The following is a 19670-nucleotide window of genomic DNA, read 5'->3' on the forward strand; positions in this document are numbered from 1 at the left end:
GCTGACTTCCTGCCCTTTGGGCAGGGGGCTGGACTCGATGATCTCCGAGGTCCCTTCCAGCCCTAATGTCTATGAAATCTATGAAATACCTAATCAACATATTGTGCCTTTTTAATTCTAAAGTGACATGACTAGACCAGAATGGCCAGAAGACTATTAAGAAGGATGAATCAAGTTCCACAGTGACTGAATGAATATTTACGGCCAAGCTACAGCCAATGTCCTGCCATCCCAGGGTTTATTCTCCAACTCAGCTACCACAACATTTGGTTTTAAGGTCTTGTTCAGACTAATGGGTTGGGTGAGAATTTTCTTCCACTGACAAAACCAAGTACACGATAATATTCTGGCAGTGTGTTAGTATGTGCGCAATGACACTATAGGTGTGACTACTAGTTTGCTGGCATTTTTTAACCCACATCTCTTGGTTAGGCCAAAAAGACCTAACATGTCAGCTGCTGTGGCAACTTTGTCTGCACCAGGGCTCTCACCACAGATAAAGACAATGGTACTGCTCTAGCAGTAGCGAAGTTCTGTTAAAAAAAAAAAAATCAGGACAGGCACAGCTAAATGGACTCCTTTTCTGAGGTATACATCCAGACTGTTTTAACCCGTTAAAGAACAATTATGACACAGTTGCCACCAGACCTAAAATTATCACATTTTCTTGCGGGGGTGGGGGGCTTTCCTCTCTTCTCTTTTAGAGATCTTAGTCAAAATGGGGATTTACTTCTACTAGAGATATTTTTCATTGAAACAAGTGGCCTGGGGCTTTGAGTAACAGTAGCCCCAAGATCAAAAATAATCTTAGTGCTCTCATACCGTGCAGTGGATGTTGTGTTCCCCTTTGTCCATATAAGGCTAGGGTGCAGATTATGGGCTAGATTCTGATCTCAGTTATAATGGTGTCTATCTAGAGTAATTCCAGAGTAGTCATGCTGGTGTAATGGACTGGTAATGTTAACCTGAAACACCTGCCACCTACTAGAAGTGGTATTCATACTGGAAAAGAATTTGGCATGTTCTGCTGATAGAAGTAACACCCCCATCCCACCCCAACCTGGATTTAAGAATAGGAGCAGATCTCAGAGGAGAGAAAATTTAAGGCTGGAAGAAGAACCCTGGAAGCAACCAGAACTGGGGGCCTGATCTTTATCCTGTTGCTGTTTCCATTTTTTTGTAATGAGGCTGAAATCCTGGAAGGGCATAAGTATGCATTTCCATGCTGTCTGAACTAAGCTTGTATAGCAAGTTGAGAAATTCATCTGCTCCTACAGTGATAATAATCGGGCCCCAAAGATTTGTATACCCTGCAAAGTTGTTAGCATGGCCATGGACAGATGTTGCACCTGCAATGCTCCAGAATTTGAATGCACAGATGTGCCCTGCCCTTGTAGCATCTCAGCAATGGCAGACGCATTATAAAAATACTCCTGAATGAAACAGGAACTTCTCTGTAGTGTTACATTTTGCAGTGCTACATATACCATCTGTACAGTATACCACAGTGCTACCAGGGGCCCTCTCAACTACTTCCCTACTTCCTCCCAGACTGCCGACAGCTAGCCTGTTCCCCATCCCCTGCTGTGGGTCCCTGCCTCAGTTCCTCCTGGACCTGCTAGAGGGGAGGGAAGCAGGCAGTGGAGACAGAGGCTACCTTCAGTCACTGACAGCCAGCCTGCCTGCTCCTCTTCCCCTGCCACAGAACCTTGCTGGCTCTGCAGTTGGGGAGGAGCAGGCTGTCAGAGCCATTGGAGCAGGGAAGGGAGCATAGGCAGGTTGTCAGTAGCCACCCCCTGGCTGGAAAGCACACCCATGAATGCCTTTGTCACAACTTGTAGTGCTCCAGCCAGGGGTCTTTGCATGTCTGTCCCTGTACGTAGTACAACATTTTTGCAACTAAAAATGTAATGCCTGTCCATGGTCTGTATCATAGTAGTTCACTCTCTGAGTGCATATGGGTGCTGTAAAGGGAGGTTAGTAAGGCTTTGTTCCTTTCATTCAGAGTATAATCAAAGGACCCAGTCTTGGATTGCACTAGTCAGACAGTTTATATAGGCACAGTGCAAATTACTTTGGATTCAATCCCTAGTCAGGACATTGCTTGAGTAAGAAGACATGAATTTGGACGCGTCTTGAATTCTGCATAACAAAATGACACACAAAAGGCACAAAAGCCTAATTTTTAAAAATTTGCAAAAAATTAGCCAACAACTACTGTTTCTGACCATGAATCTGACTAACAAGAATCAGATTTCTTTTAAGTATTAGCAGAAGCTGTAATTTCTGAGAGAAATATTTTAGGTCAGATGTCACAAACCACATCAAAGACACTAAAAATGTGCAAGGATTCCCTTCCACCCCTAACAATGGTTATTAGAGCTTTTAGGGGAAAAGCCTGTGGCAAGCTTAGTGCTAATGACCATAATATAATACAGACATTTTTAGCCATCATTATCTAAGTGGCCTCAAGTGCTAATCAAAACAGGGCCTATTATGTTCACTTTAATGGAGTTCGGCTCAGTTATACTACTAAATGAAATAAACTGTATTAACTGAGACAGGCTACAAAAAAGATAAATAGCAAACAATGCACTAAGCCTGAGAAATTCTTTAAATCTACCATAAATTGAGTTACTTTCTACAGTATCCCGATTTAAATGGAATTTCTATAACCTGAATATTAATCTGTATAATATAATCTAAGTATTTCTGTAGAACCCAAGTATTAAAATAAAACTGTTGCTGTTCTACTATTTACAACTACAAATGAAGCAGAGCTCACATTTAGCTGGTCTTGCACCCTTACATTGTGAAAATGGTGGCATGTGTGAAGCCACACAAGCCTATTCTCCAACAACTGTGTGTACAGGAATCTTTTTCCCCTCGGTCTGATCAGACAGAAGGTAGGTTTATTCTTCTTCATCTTTGGAAAGGTTATGGAATTTAATTGAGGCCTGTGTCTTCATTACTTTAGCAGGTTTGAATCAAGCGACCTAGGCCAGACATTCAACAAGCCTGAGGCAGAATAGATCAAACCCACGTGAATTTCTGTAAGCAGCGTAGGTTAGTTTGGGAGCAAATACAAACACGCATTTGCCCTTTGGTGGTGGGGGCAAGCAGGCCCCTGCAGCTTGGGAGTGCTCTTGCACCCCACAGACCCCACGGGCTCCCTGGGCTGCCAAACAATGCCAGACACAACCAAGTGGCCAGGCCACCCCTGGGTCCACGTGGCTTGATTGGCTCTTGGGGCCATGTGGCAGAAGCCTCCATTCCACCTCCACTCCCTGTTGCCTGGCTGCAACTGATAGCTCGCTGCAGGCAGGAGGTAGGGCTGGGGACAGAGCTTTGCAGTTTTGGGTCTGTGAGAGCCCAGGAGCAGGGCTCACTGGGTACTCAGCTGGAGCAGCTAAGAGTGGGGCAAGTGCTGGCAATACTCCCTGTGAGGGAGGCTAGTGGGGGACCACAAAAGTGCCTGGGATGCAGACAGTGACCTAACATGAATCAATAGGGGATCTAGAACAGAAGTTTGATGCACCAAGTGAACTTAAATTGATTGCGTGTACATTGATCCAGATCTATCTTAGCATAGGCTCCGCCATTTTTAAACCAGTCTGTGTGCACTGAACTTCTGTTGTGTTATGGGTACAGATTGGTTTCTGGGCACTTACCACTGTCTGTACCTGGCCCTAGAGTAGAGTATTCTGGCAGGATTCTCATTCTCTGTTGAAGTCCCCAGGCATTCACAGACATTTCTATAGACCTCTATTGGTTTTAGTGTCTACAGGCCTTTCTATGAAATGGAGAGAGACCTTAGTTGCTACCTAACATGTGTTGTGCAGGTGGACTGAACCTCATCAAAACTACAAAAGCATTCCATCCTGGCACAATCCTAGTGTAGATACAGTTTATAGTGTCGAGTGAAATAAGTTATGCCAGCTAAAGTACTTGTTAGTACAACTAGGGCTTTAGACAACATAGAAACATCATAAAAATGAATATCACTCCCTTAACCCACATTCATTACTGAAAAAAATTATAGAATAGACCTAGTCATACTCTGTCCCTACTAACTAGAGCTACCATGAAGGGTTTCACAACCCTATTCTCCAGCCCCTTGGAGATGTCACATGCAACTTTGGGATCTACAAGCCAGGAGCTTATATATGAAGTATTTCCCCAGAGAACTCTACCATCCACCAAAGCTTACCTGTCGCAAAGACAGTCATTATGGGGTGATTAGGATTTGAACTGAAAGTCTCTGAAGTCATCAGTTTGATTACTATTTGGCTTCAGTAGGTTTCTCATTAACCAAGAAGCCTATTTCTCATGCCTGCTCCCTTTCTCTTCGTCCTAGCTAATCTTTCCTTTGGGTATATATAGCCCCACTGCATAGCCCAGCCTATGCTGCTTTCTTGAGTCTAAAGTCCCCAAAAGATCACTTACATTAGCTTCTCCCAATTCAAATAAAATAGGCTTTTGTTATGTTTTTTTTGCTATGCAAAGTGTTAGAGCAGTTCAGAAGTTCATTTCAAAATTGACCTGGAAATAATTCATGCATGATATTTATTCACTCATGATTAGTTTTATAGTGAATTAAAATGAAAAGCTTCATGTATAAACACCCAGTCACAGCCTACCATGCTAATCAGAGCTGCATTAAATCTATGCTATTAAATGTGTAATTAATAATTAATTGTTTTAATGGAACTTGACTCTGATGGAAGGCAAATGTAAATACCAACTGAAATATTCCAAATGCTCCAACGCAAGTGAGCTGTTCTAAATAAATAACAAGTTCCTGATCCCAACATCTTTCAGCAGGGGCCAGATGGTTTTCAGGGAGTATGGCTCTACGATAAACTTACTCTGAGATTCACATAACAGCTCTCTTTCCCCCATATAGAAAACGGGTACAATACTAACCTAGTTCACAGGAGAAATTAAGTAAATAAATGGGCACTGTATTTTGAAAATGGAAACCGGTTATTCTTAGATAAGCTCAGCAGCCAGGTGGAACAAACACTAGCATCCTAGAGGAGAGAATGACTGTCCCTCCCAAAACAACTCTACTATCTGCCTACAGTACCTTGAGTAAGGTGGCAGTTCTCCAAGACCTCTGCAAAGGAATAGGTGAAATAGGATGTTCAACAGAAGTGTTTGTACAGTAATTGAAGTAGGCTTATAAATAGGTATTAAAAGATACTGAAATAATATATTCAATTGAAGAAGATGGTCCACTGATGTAATGTTTACTCTAAACAGGTTTCAAGCCAAGGAAAATGGATTAAGACACATAAATGGTGTTCTACATGCTTTACTTGGTGAAACTTTCCACTGAGACCTTAAAATAGGAAGCTCCATCTGCACAGTAAAGAACAGATAGTTCATTTTGTAATAAGTGGCGGTTCCTTGAGGGAAACTGCTGTAAAGTGCTACGTATACAATGGCTGCTCCTCTGAGCTCAAAAGGCTCACAGAGGTTCAAAGGGTGGAGTACTGTCTGTATGATTTACATTTACAAAGTGCTTTGGGATGGGAGATACTATGTAAATGTAAAATATTTCACTATATTCTTCTTAATTGGGACACACTAAAATAGAGTTGCTTTATAGAAATAACTTCTAGGAAACTAATTTAGTCCCATGATAGTGAAGGTCCTTAACTGATTGACTAGGACAGTCTTAGCATATATACTACTTAATAAGAATAAATTTATCCAGTGACGGATAGGTATTGGTGTTTAGTCAGGAGTTATATAGGTTTGGAATTCTAAGATATCTTATATAGCAGCCACCAAAAGAAGAGTAAAAGGTATGTTTTGTTGAAAATTGTATTGATATTGGAGGAACTCCACACCAGCTCAATCCTTCCTAATCAATAGGTCTGAAAAGTTGGATCACACTGAAGTGACAACAGAAGTAGTTTTAGAATGAATTGATAAATTAAATACTAGTAAGTCACTAGGAATGAATGGCATTCATCCAAGAGCTCTGAAGGAACTCAGAGGTGAAACTGAACTGCTGGCAATAGTACATAACCTATCATTACAAATGGCCTCTGACAGAGGACTGGCAGGGTGTCAACATAATGCCCATCTTCAAAAAAGGCTCCAGAGGTGATGGAAGGAATTCCGAAGTGGGGCCCACAGAAATCTGTGCTGGGTCCAGTTTTGTTCAACATTATCACCAACAACCTGGAAATAGGGGTGCACAGTGAAATCTCTCAATGTTTCACATAATGCTAAATTATTCTGGGTAGTCAAGTCCCAAGTTGGTGGAGAGGAGCTACAGAAAGATTGCACCAAGCTAAATAAATGGGCAGAAAAATGGCAGAAGAATGCAAATGTCAAAAGTGCAAGGTAACATGCACAGGGAAAAATAACCTCAACTATACGTACGCAATGCTAGGTTCTGAACTAGCTGAGAAAAGACACCTTAACATCAGCTAAATGTGCAGTGGCAACCAAAAAAAGCCAAAATGATGGACATCATTAAGAACGGGACTGAAAACAAAATGGAGAACATCATCATGCCACAGTATGTCCACAACAATGGTATGTCCACATCTTGAATAATGTGTTCAGTTCTGGTCTCCAAAGCTCAGAAAGAATATAGTAGAATTAGAAATGGTACAGAGAAGGGTAAGTGTGATGAACATGGGTATCATATCCCCTCTTCAGCCTTTCAGAAGAGACTATAAAAGGTGAGTACTCTTCAGTTTGGAAAGGATAAGGCTGAGGGGACATATGATAGAGGTATATAAAAAACATAAAGCATGTGGACAGAGTAAATAGGGAACTGTTAATCACTAAGTTCAAGAAAACTAGAACTATGGGGCACTCACTGAAATTAGCAGGAGACACATTTAACACTAACAAGAAAAAGTACTTTTTTACACAGTGCATAGGTAACTTTTGAAATGCATTACCACAGGAGATAATAGAGGCAGACATTATAGTGAAGTTCAATATGTAGTGGATGAATTTATGAATGATAGAGCTATTAAGAGCTATTAAACAGAATAGTTAGGGATGTATCCTTTGGCACCTCTTAAACAAATAATGGTGGATGATGAGGAGGATAATGAATAGGGGATCACTCTAGATATACCCTATTCAAAGCTTTCCTTCTAAACCATCCACTCCTGCCACTGTCAGAAACAGGATACTGAGTTAGAAGGACCACTGTCTGACTTAGAATTCCACTATGCATAATCTCAAGTAAAACACAGTGGGTGCATCTACACTTGCAATTAATGCAATGCAATAAACTCTGGAGCAGTTTGAGCCAAAGTAAACTACTCCTGGGCACAGCATCTATACCTGCACCTGGGATAGTAGAGAGCACAGGGGGTCATCCCTGGGCTCCAGGTGGCAGTAAAGAGCAGTGGAAGGGCTGGCTGGGGACATGAGGGTGCTGAAAGTGTGCAGACTGGCCCCTGGCTCGCTGGGTTTAACAGGCTCAGTTTATGCCTGTGGACAGTGCCTACATGTGCATTTAATCATAGTAAATTACCCTGGAATAAGATGGTACTATCCCTGACAGTACTAACTTACATCAGCATAAATTAGTTTACTGTGGCCTAATACTGCTGCACATGTAGATTGCGATGCTTTACTTGGCAACTCCGCAGGAAAGTGCAGGTGTAGTCATGGCCAGTGAGGCTTAGTCAATGGCCAGATGGAATCATATGGGATTAATCCCCCTGCTTCAAAAAGAAAATTTGATATCAAATGTGTTAACACAATATTAAAAGTTTGAGAAATCAGGCATTTGAAATTCAGGAATGGAAGGATAATGCTGTAAAGTTCAGCCTTAGCACTTGTCCCCTCATGGTTATAACGTAGAATGTAGCCTACTGCAGCCAATTTGTCAGTTAATGATATAGAAAATACAAAGTGTAATTTCTGCCCTATATGACTTATAGTCTTCAAGACTTAGGTTGTATACCATGTTCAATTTGGCTTCAAACACAAGACAAATGTGAAGAAAATAATTTTTGCAGTATTTCAAACCACCCTATAGGTTTGAGTGGATCCAACAGGTTTGAATTAGAAAAAATTCTATTGCTGCATCTAAATATTCATAACTTAAGAGCTCCTGAGACATTTTTCTTTAAGATTAGCCTCATTTTACACTTGTCATTGATCTTTTAAATTCTAATTTATCCTGAAAACTGGAGGCCTGTAAAAAAAGTTCCTCTACATATTATACTTAAATATTATATGCACTGACAACTATAGTCTAAGAATGATAAGAAAATGCCACATTTTAAAAGCATACATACAAGGCTGAAGAGTTAATAATGAGCTCTCCCATCTTTTTTCATGCTTTTCTCAATTCTAACTTCTCATTAAGCTATCTTCTCCTGAGAAAGGACCCTCCAGATTTAGCACTGCAAATGTATTCTAAAAGGATCTCTAAAAGTAATTACTTAGCAGACTGAGTGAAAACAAGGATGGCTGGGATAGCAGCCTCTCTCTCACACGTACATGTTCCCAGATCAGATGGGGAAATACTATATACAATATTTATTAGACAAGTTTTTGGGACTGATGCCAACTTCCCTCCTTTCTCTGACTGAAATGCACTACACTGTCACAGATAATAACTTTGAGGCTGATCTTAAAATTCTTTAAAAGGTGGGGCAATGGGATTATTCTTCCACTTTACCATAAATAGAAAAGCCTCTTTTTTTTCATCCGTCCAACCTTATTTCTCAATTTGCAGGCCCTATTCGAAATTAACTTTGAAGACCAGGGTTACAGAAGTTACCCGCGCAATCCTTTTATCTCATTCCCCATCTCCATGACATCTATAGTGTCACTCCAGAGATTTTTTAAATTGCTATTGAAGCACTTTCCTTTCCATAGCATCAAAATTCCCCATTTCCTACCAATTTTCTGAAACCAAATCGTTCCACTGCCTTTTAAAAGAGCATTGCTGCACATTCAATCCAATAAATTGATCTGATAATGTCCCTTTTACTTTTCTACAAATAGTATTAGCTATGTTTACTGAGTATAAAAGTGTAGTAGAAATGTCTAAGCAGCTACAGACCCTGAGGGGAAAAAATAATTTAATTTCTCTTCTCTAAACTAATCCATACTTTTCTATAAGAGATTATGCCTCAATATGGGAAGCATAGAACATTTGCATTAGCTATATTTCAGGAAATAATTACAAGAAGGTACCATATAACAGACCTGATTAATTAGAAATGACACGCAGAAGACAAGTCTACATGTGCATTATGGTGCTTTTTCTAACATGCATTGAATTTAGGCACCATCACATTGGAGGCACTATACACGAGCAGAGGCAGCTCTGACATGCTGTCATCCCAGTGTGTCAGAGCAGACTCAATTAACTGAGTTTGTTGGAGCGTGGCAATTACTGTGCTCCAGCAGGTCTCCTGTGTCTCATGCATCAGGGTCCCCATGCTTCAAAATGGCAGTGGGGACACTTTATCTAAAGCTTACTGAATGAGCTTTAGATAAAGCACCCCCACCACCATTTTGAGCATGGGGATGCTGATACATAAGATGCTTCAGGCACTTTAATTACAGTGAATCTCAGAGCCGTTTTAATTAGAGCATGCCCCTCCCCACAGCCCCAGAGCACATGTATGAATGCCCAGAGGTACTAAAGAAATACGCATTAGGTTGCCTTAATCTGCAGTAATGAATGCACACAGTTTTTAAGTGACACTTAATGCTCAGTAGTCTATTTTACTGCACATTTGCGTAATTGCAGTTTTTTGCACGAAGCTTTAATGCACATTAAAATAGACTACTGCACATTAAAGCACATGTGTAGACATGCCTATGTAGGGATATCAGTGTAAGAGTGGATATCTTTCATAGCAATTCATCCACTTGTACCCTAACTTATAAGTGGTAACTTGTTTGTGTGGCCACATTCCAAGTATAGGTTTCTTTAACTTTTTTAAACAATTCTGATCTACAAAAAAGGGTCTTGATTTTTCTGATATGGAAAAAAAACACCATTTTATTCCATCTTTTATTCCCTTACAATGATTCCTTCAGCCTGTGTCCCTAACCTCTGCAGAATGATGCTCACTAGCTGCATCTCCACAAGATGCTGACTGCATGGTAGCATCGTGTGACAACAAACATGACACAACATTACTGCACAGTAGTATCAGGCTATTGTGCAATCAGCATCACAAAAAATATGCACGTGGATGCTACTGAGGAGTAACTCGGGTTACTGCAGTCAGTGTCTCGTGTAAGTGCAGCCACAATTTCCCACAGACAACCTTGACGCTTTTCAACTGTTAACTCAAGTCATTTGCTTTGCATTCTGCAACAATTTATAATTGACTTCTGTGACTGGATCCATGCATGCTCGCTGTGGTGCTAGGAGAGAAAGGGTCAAAATGTGACATCTTCCAGGTCAGCATGGGAAGATGTAGTTAACAGACATTAAGCAGGAGCCTCCTGTCACAATTCAGACAAGTTCCCTTGAAGAAAAGATGTGTTTTTTCTGTATTCTCTTCTCTCTTGAGAGCTTCTGAAGGAGCTCTACAGGCAAGGTGAAGCAAAGCCCTAAGCAAGTGGGTGTTCAAAGTCTGCTGGATGAAAATGGATTTCTCTAAAGAACTCCAGGTTTCTGGTATAGTTTCAAGGTAATATCTTTTGGTCTCTTCATGCATCTGAAGAGGGAATGCAGCAGGAACACCTAGCATTCATATTTAGGCTTAGTCTACCTTGGGAATACAGGAATATGTACCATGTTAGTAAACTGAGCTGCCAGCCTGTTTCGACTTACAAGACATTAAACATGACTTTGTACTTTGTGTTTACAGGATCATACTTAACTATGACAGATAGTTTCAGTTAAGAAAAAGCTATTCTTTCACTTAAAGCAAAATTGAGTTTGATCAGGTTGGTTAAAATGTGTTTGCAACACATGTAAACAATGCATTCCCTGAATATATACAAGACCCGAGTTGTGCTGCTCCAACAAAATGAAACTATTTGACATTTTATTATCCCAAGCAGAATAAAGCATGTCTTGAAGACCTCCACATCATACAGAGTCAAAGTTCAAGGTTTCAAATAAATTTCTCAATAGTCCACTTGCTGGTTTAGTCAGAGATGATCCTGTCTGGAGCAGGGGGCTGGACTAGATGGCCAGTTAGGGCTAGAAGGGACCTCCAGCCCTATTTTCCAATGACCCTAAAACATGGCATACATCTCCTCTATGAGTAAAAATGGAAGCTATTTAAGGCCAGTAGGAAAAACATGTATGTATGTTTATACTGCTAGACATTTCAACATCATTTTAAAAAAGCGATACAAACCCACAAGTAAGTTAATCATATAACTGTTAGGCCATGGTGATAAAATGACAGTATATGCAATTTGAATGAAAAAAAGCTTTAAATCGATCTCAGTTAAATTCTTGTATGGAAATTCAGTAGTAGTATAAAATTAGGAAGTACAACAAATAAAAAAGGAAAATCAGACTTTTTGTGGGGTATTTTACTTACCTGGCAGCAGTGTCCTCCCAGCTTGTCATGCAAAGTCTTTTCCAAAGCAAAGCTTGTGTGCTGAAAAATGAAGTAATAACTTAGAAACCATTAAAAACATTTTGCCTGATCCTATGTAAATTATAAGCTAAGATGCATCTTTTTGTTTATAAATTCCCATCAGATAGGTCAAAGCTAAATGTGCAAGCAAAAAACATTCCACTTTAAGTCTACCCTGCCTGCTTTCTCTCATATGCTTTATAGGAAGTAGCTTATCTACATTAGTATATACAAAAAGAAAGCTCATTCATTAAATACCAAATTAAATAAAATTATGCAGATGAGCCATTTTAGTGTGCACATACCCCATACACTTTATTACTGGAATGAACAGAATCTGTGTAATTGCTTGACAAATTAAGCAATATGATTAACAAATGCAAATCCAAAGCCAGAGCAATGTGAAAGTTGGGCCTTGCGGAAAAGCAAAGGCAGAAATTTCACAGGTTCAGAACAAGTGTCCTATTTTGATTTAATGTAAATCGATATGTGTCTACCCAACTTAAACCAAATCAGTGCATTCGATTCCAAAATGAACATGCTCATACACAGACTTTGACTGAAGTAAAGGTGAGGATTTAAACCAATCTAATCATTACAGTTCTTTTTTAGTTTTTACTGTAGACAAACTATAACCTTAAACTTCCCTGCTTGTGGGTTCCTAATGCTATCCTCACATTAAAAAAAGCACAAACTTTTCATTCATTGTAATCTTATTTAGGGTCTACAATTCTCCTTCATTTGAAGCCAGTTTAATTTTATCTTTTGTATTTAAGAAGTAGCTTCAGGTTTGCTTTTTTGGCATAATTTTGAGGGCACAGAAGGGGACTTGGAAGGCTGAGTGCTTGGAATTTGGTAGGAAGGCCAAAAGTTTTATCTTGCCTGCTGATGTTCTACAGATGGCTCAGTTAAAACACTCATGAACGGCTGGGTATGGAGCCTAGCACCATCCACCCACATTCCAAGCACCAGTCCTGCTTCATGGACTGATGCAGAGAAAAAAAATCAAGTATCGCTAGCCTTGTTCTTGTCTAGGTAGTTCTGAAAGGATTTATGTATCAAGGAAAGACCAGGTCCCTGTGCTGAAGTCAGACTGTCTTCAGGTACAAGCAACTAGTACTATCATCTCCATTTCCCAGGGACAAGATTTTCTTCATATTTCCCGATTTGCCTACCCAGTTTGTTGTTGGTCTGCTTGCAGTTCCTGCTGTTTGGCTGGTTAGCTAGCAGTTACTGTTTTTGGCAGCCTGTTGTCCAGTGTGATAGGCAACCGCTGCTGTTGTCATAAGCAGCCTGTTGTCAGCGATTCACATACAAAGCAATGTGTTTGCTACTCAGAACAGTTGTTCCCTGAAGATTAAAACAGAACAGGATCCCAAAGTAGTGTGTGCCCACCGGGACTGGCACATACTACCAGGCACACAGATGGCACTAACAATGTCTTCCTGAATGAAAACATCCAGGTATGCAACGGTGGGTAATGCCATACATGGCGTGAAATGAAGAAGCTATCTCACGAGCCCCAATATGGCAAGGAGGAGTCTTTCCTCATTTCTAGCTTTTGTTTAAAAAGAAAATAAAGTTAAACACAAATTTCAGAAGCCACTTGTGATTCCAGGTATCTTTTCAGCGCTGAAAGCCCCCCCTCTGAAAGTGTATTATGCACTTACTTAAGGTACCCGAGATTGCCAGGCCCTAATTTTTGCCATATTGTTCATACTATATTCATTAATTAAATTGATCAAATATATTTAACTAACACAGCAGAAATGTTTTCCATAATAGACTTAGAGCTACAATATTCTCAGGGTATGACAACACCAAAAACAACCACAAGACCTGCTGCTGCTTAGACAGTATAGAAGGAGAAAAATAAAATAGTAGAAACAGTACAAAAAAATTTCACTGGTAAGATCACAGGAGAAATATAGTTGTATTACAACATACAAATCTGCTTACCACAGTTTGTAGTCTAGTAATAACAAAATGCCAAAAGAAATATTGCTCAATAAACACAAGATGTTTTTTCTTTCTGCTGTGCTATGTGGAACAAATGTTAATTTTTCACCACAGTGTAGAATGTTTTATACAACAGGGATTACCCAAGAGTTAAAGAACTGGTAATGTGCAGAGGTATTTATCCTGTCTAGTGGCTGTATGTTAATGCATCTATACAAGCAAAATCCAAGCAACGTCGCATATATACAGTAGCTACTGGCTGAAAAATGAAGACTAAAACAAACTAAATGTTCTCTTCTTCCTCTGTTGGGAGCACATGCCGATTTTCTCGTTAATGGTAATAGGATCTACACGCATATAAAGGGGAACAGACAAACTTAAATAACTCTAAGATGAAGAAAGACTACTAATGCTCATTCTAAACTGCTTATTCCTCTAAAGAATGCTGAACTCCTATTTTGTTCCTATTGTGTGCATTTTTAGTTAATCACTGATTAACAGCAGTAAGTAATGTGTTACCATATGAGTGAAAATATTACCTTCAATTAAAAAGGTTTCTCTCCCCAGGAACACATTTCTATTCTATAGAAGGCACCATGAAAATCTATTAACAGCACATTATAAAACTCCTTCTTGTAGTTCTTGGAATTTTGAAATTCTTGTCCGCTCTGCTATTTTCTGATTCCGTATGCACAGCACAGATCTCTACCTTATTTGGCTGCCAAGCCTATTACAGTGAGCAAACAATGCCTTCTCTGTCAGAACAGAGAATGAATAGTATCACAAAGAGACTCCTCTAATCTACAGCCATGTACATTTTACTTCTCTTTAGAATAGTCTAACTAGGATGAGAATGGATGGGAAAACACTGATGAATTTTAAAAAAATCTTTATTAACTAAAAAAAAAAAAAAAAGAAGGAAAAAATGTGCATATTTTACACAAAACCTTACCTTTACAGATTAAATGAAACACTAAACAGCAGGATGTCTCTCCCTTGTGGTTCACACTTTTTTTTATCAGAGGTGTGAACATCTGAAATAGGGGAGGAGTTATTTGATATACAATTAACGGCTTGAAGCAACCGTTTCTATCCGTTAAAAATCAAATTTGAGAAGAGAAATCTGACAGTCATGACACAGCAATGGGTATTAGAATTCTATCTGCTACTTATTGTGTTTTGAAACTGAATTACGCCCCTCTCCTTTGATTTCTGGAACAGAACATCATGCTCCAAAAGTCAGAAATCACAAGTCTAGCTCTTCACTTTTTCCATACACCATCACCATTTTATTTTTCCAAGAAGGCAAAAGCATTGATGATCTTCCCAAACAAGTATTTTATGAGACTTTCTGCCAACAATGAACGCCATTCTTAGCAGATGTTTACAGATGTTAAGATGCAGAGAGGAGGAAGGCAGGTTACTGAATTTAATACCCAGTTCCTAGCACCGCTTTGGCAATAAATGATATAAGCCAGCAGCCTCTTTCTAAAGCAGATGTGTGGATTTTTCCTTATGTTATGAAGGGATGTGGTATATGCTGGGACTTATTTTGTATGATTTCAGTTTGTTCTCTTATCTATTGAAAGCAAAAATCAAGCACTGAACCTTCACATGCCTTAAAACTAATAATGTAAAAAAAACCTGCATTCACCAAACCCGTATGCTTAAAGTTAATGTAAATGTAAATAAAGTTTGGAGGGCTTACAGACTCGGCCACAGTGTAGACTTTGCTACAGAATGCTTCTAAATTGTGAAGATCAAGTGAAATAACAGAGACTGACATTGCAGATCCACTGATGTCAGTGGCAAAACTCCCCCTAGTTTCAATCAGGCTACAATTATAAATAATGCATTCCTGAGGCAGCCTGAGAGGTTGTGTATTTTTAAGATATATGGGAAACTTTAAAGCTTATTTAACTTGAATATTTTTATATACTGAAAGCAACTTTAGAAGAAGAAGGAGAAGATAATGCTGCTGCTTCATACATCCGATTTCTAGTAACAACCTGCTGGGGCCATACAGCCGTGGAATGGAACAATTCTGGACTCATTCCAGTTCCCTGACTAATTATGGCAACATTACCATAATTCCCTGTACAATTAGTATTAATTGGCACTTGCTGGCAGTCTCATAGCAGCCCTCTCTCACATCCCCAATAGGTCCTATCAGGTCAGTTTGAGTATCTTTGGCGAGGGAATGTGGAACACTTGTGTAGCCAGTGTCCAAACAATACCTACTCATTTCTACTTAGCAACTTTAACACATTTGAGAATTTTACCACTACTTTAAAAATTGCTTAAAATGTTGAATGGCTACAAATATTTAGACAACTAACAATCAAGCCTTGTATCTGAATTTGTGAACGTTGTGCCCCAAATCTTGTCTGACATCTCTCCCATCTATAGAATTGTTCAGTATTTCAAACAAGTCTGGCTTCCTGCACCAAAGGCTGCCCCTACTCAACCTGGTTTGAAGTGGATACCCGGTCATTCTGGCTGGGGAGTGAAAGGCACTCAGATACGATGATAACCCAGGTCCATTCCAGTTTGTGCCACTGGCTACTTAAACTGACACACTCCAACCACTCTAGCCTGACATGTTCCAACCACAGCTAGGCGTAGACAGACCTTGGACCTTTTGATCTTGCAATTGAATTCAGGACATCAGGAAGGGAAATTTCCAGAATGATTTTTAAAACAACAATTACTATTGTAATACTTGGTACATTTGGAATCCTTTGCATTAGGCCAAATTCTAACATTCTTACTCAGGAAACTGGAATATTCAGTGGGAACATTCATGGAAACTGAGTAAGAGCCACAAAAGTGCTTATCATTCATTGTACACATATTTATTTGAAGGAAGAATAAGAAAGAACAGTCCCAAATGACCAGCCGTCTTTATAATTTATATTTCTAATCCTGCTTTAAAGATAGTTTTTAAATTTACCTGGAAGGAAATAAGAGAGAAACAAAAGAGGCTTCTCCTTGCCACATCTATAAAAATCTCGAAGAGATACTGCATCTGCTAGCACAGTGATGTTCAGATCTCGCCGGAGGCTACAGAGCAGCACCACAGAACAGTGACATTATTACCTTTACACACAAATGCTGCAAGCTGTGCCTTGATTTAGGAAACAAATATATCATTAGGAATTAGGAAATTAGAAATTCGGAAGTAGAAAAAATTAGTATTCAGAATAAGTAAATATAATATTGGTTAAATGTAAGTTATGAATATTCTTTGACGGTAAATCTGACCTATACAAAAATTATTCCAGAGAATAATACACTTCTAGCTTAAAAGAGCACTGCCAAGCGGATGGGCTTCAAATCTGACCCCTCCCCTCCATAAAGTTATATAATAGATCTCAAAATGTGTATTTTCAAACAGTTGCTTTGGTGCATATTTCTAAAACCAAAAATGTCTAATTCATTAAGAAACATACACTGTCAGATGTAAGTTGAATCAGTTCAACTCAATTACATGTCAACTCCCATTAAGAATGCTGCACTGTAGACAGTATTTATCATCTCCTCGCAATCTGTACTGTACTTTGAAATTTACAGGCTACAGTATTATTTTTCATAACATTTTCTCTTCTTTATTTAACATCTGAATGGCATCCTAGTATAATGCCTAGAAAATGTCTTGGGTTGAAGGTGTTTTTTCTAAGAATGTCATCATTAAATGGCAGTCATTTCTAACTCAAAAAAAATGGTTCTACCACAAGGCAACAGATGTACTTGTGGATATTTGGAAGAATTTTCTGTGTCATTTCATCTCAACTCTGACATTTTATCTTGCTCTGTCTCATCAGACAGTTATACTCATGTACTTAGAAATCCACATAGTCTATCAGGGCAGAGCCATTTCTTCTGGAAAGTTACTACCTCACAATAGAAATAAAAAGTACAACTTGCACAAATAATAGCTCTCAGAGAGAATTATGGAGCTACTGTTAATACAATTTATTATATTCTTCTTTAAGACCCTTTCTTAGCTGGGTTTGTATGACCCTGTGCATTATATTCTTCTTTAAGACCCTTTCCTAGCTGGGCTTATATGACCCTATGCTATTTTGGTTCTTTTCATGCCTTACTACCTGCTATTGTAGAACCTCCTATTACATATAGAGATCAGACCATTATTTTCTATTTCAGTGAAACTTGCATTAAATTCCAAAAAGGTAGAGAAAATGCTTTTCATGCCCACATTAAGTACAGAACACTGTATTTTGACCTTAGATACATCAATTTAAATCTAAAGTAACTCCATTAACCTCCAATGTGTTTTGATGTGTAACAGTACAACTAAGACCAGAATTATTTTTATGCATGTGCCCTGTACCCGAATGTACACACACACAAAGGAATTTCTCAAAGGATGTAGTATACAGGCTTAAGGCAGTCTAGGTGGCAAAAGAACTCTGACACTGAAAGCATGAATGACTATGGAACTACAAAATAAAAAAGCTAAAAAGAATATCTTTCAGCTATATTCATCTTTAAAAATGCCTCAGAGACTAGAAATAAAGGTGGTTTGTACCATATGACAGAAAGTAATCAAAAGAGTACAATACTACCTCTTCAGAATTGATGGTGCAGTGATTAGAACTTTCAGTAGGCTACTAGTTGGACAGCTGTATTTGATTACCACATTTAAAAAATGTAATATACTTCCCTCCAACAAATACACACACACACACACACACACACACACACACACACACACACACATATATATATATATATATATATACATACACACACACTCAAGTAGACAAGTACTCTGTAGAATAAAATGTAAGTTTCAGAATTCCTTCCTGATATGAAATATGATTTAGAACATGCTGAACTTTAGGAAGCAATTGGAACAAATCAAAATAAACCTTTATAAATATCAGACAAGCTTTAAACAAACACCTCTACCCAGCAAAATTAGAAATTACACTTATCAAATGATTCTGTACATTAAGTGTTACATCAAACCTTTAACCAGCCAAACACAGTTGGGGGATAATACGATCTTCTATCTCTGGAGATCTGGGTGCTCATGGAAATGAGTTAAGCAGCAATCTCACTGAACTCTCCTTTCTAAACTTGTATTTCTATCACATAGTCTGGGTACCACTGTACCTTCCTAGTATACTATATGCTTTGTGAGTTACTTTTACTGATAATTGTCAGCAGCCAGGGCCACAAGCTAGCTAAACTGCCATCACTGGCTCTAGTTGCCTGAATTGGCTTGCCAGACTCAGGCAACTAACTACCTCCAGTTGGCTTGAGCTGCTGCTGCTGGGCATGGCTGCCTGCTTTTAAGCAGCAGGCCTTTCAGCACTCAGCCGGCTACCCAGCAGAACAGATGTTTCCCTGGTTAGCCCTGGGCTTCTGACTCCTTGTTCCTAGGGCTCTTGGTGCTGTTGCCTGGTTCCTACTTTCCTGTCCTCCGGTTGTTTGAACCAAGATCAAGTCCAGAGGAAATGCCAGACTCCAGACCTGCTCCTTGTGCTGCTGAACTGCTTACCACTTCCTTGGCCCCTTGTGACTGACTCCAGACTGTCTATCAGCTCCTAGTTTATGGCTTAGCTAGGTGATTGCCCATGCCATGGTCCCACACAGCAATAGCTGCCTGTTCCAGACCCTCTTGCTGGGAACACTGGTCTGGATGCCTGCCTCCCTTACCACACTGAGGAAAAAAGCTAATGATCGTTCTTCCCACTTGGATTTTACATTAACAAAGCTGGCTGGAAACTAAACATTCGCATCATGTAACAGTGAAAGTACAGCCTCAAGAAAGTCTAAGGTTGCTACTACATCAGAGGCACTAGATAGGTGAAAACATATGTTAACATAATTTAAATTAGTTTTGTATACTACTATAAATTACACTAGGAGGAGGGGAAGAATGGATCTTGGGTAGCTGTATAGAATAGGATAATATTACTGTACTTCACCACAAAGGGTAGGTGTAGGTAGGTTACTTTAAGCTGCATAAACCTAGACCAGGAGAAGTGCGTACAGCAAATTGCCCAGGAGCAGCGCTGTTTGCTGCTGCTGGGAGTGGTATGGGGAGCCCAATGTAAGTAACTTAGGGCAGGGGAGAGAGTGGTAGGATGGGGGGGGCACAAAGGGGGGATGTTGCCTTGT

General features: G+C 39.4%; 1 protein-coding gene across 4 annotated transcripts in view; it reads right to left on the reverse strand.

Moving 5' to 3' along the window:
• PAG1 (phosphoprotein membrane anchor with glycosphingolipid microdomains 1) overlaps positions 1–19670 on the reverse strand; it is a 169045-nt gene that overhangs the window by 56379 nt on the left and 92996 nt on the right. For 2 of the 4 annotated variants that reach the window (XM_019549668.1, XM_019549654.1), the window contains one exon: positions 11520–11579. The exons of 1 other annotated variant lie outside the window; for it this stretch is intronic. The gene's annotated coding sequence lies outside the window, so the exon portion shown is untranslated. Of the gene's footprint in view, positions 1–11519; positions 11580–14056; positions 14190–19670 lie in introns of those variants that run through there. One more of the 4 variants, XM_019549663.1, reaches the window with a different exon arrangement.

The sequence above is a fragment of the Crocodylus porosus genome, unplaced genomic scaffold (assembly GCF_001723895.1).
Source record: "Crocodylus porosus isolate Cpor-Errol unplaced genomic scaffold, CroPor_comp1, whole genome shotgun sequence".
In the NCBI taxonomy this organism is placed as follows: domain Eukaryota; kingdom Metazoa; phylum Chordata; order Crocodylia; family Crocodylidae; genus Crocodylus; species Crocodylus porosus.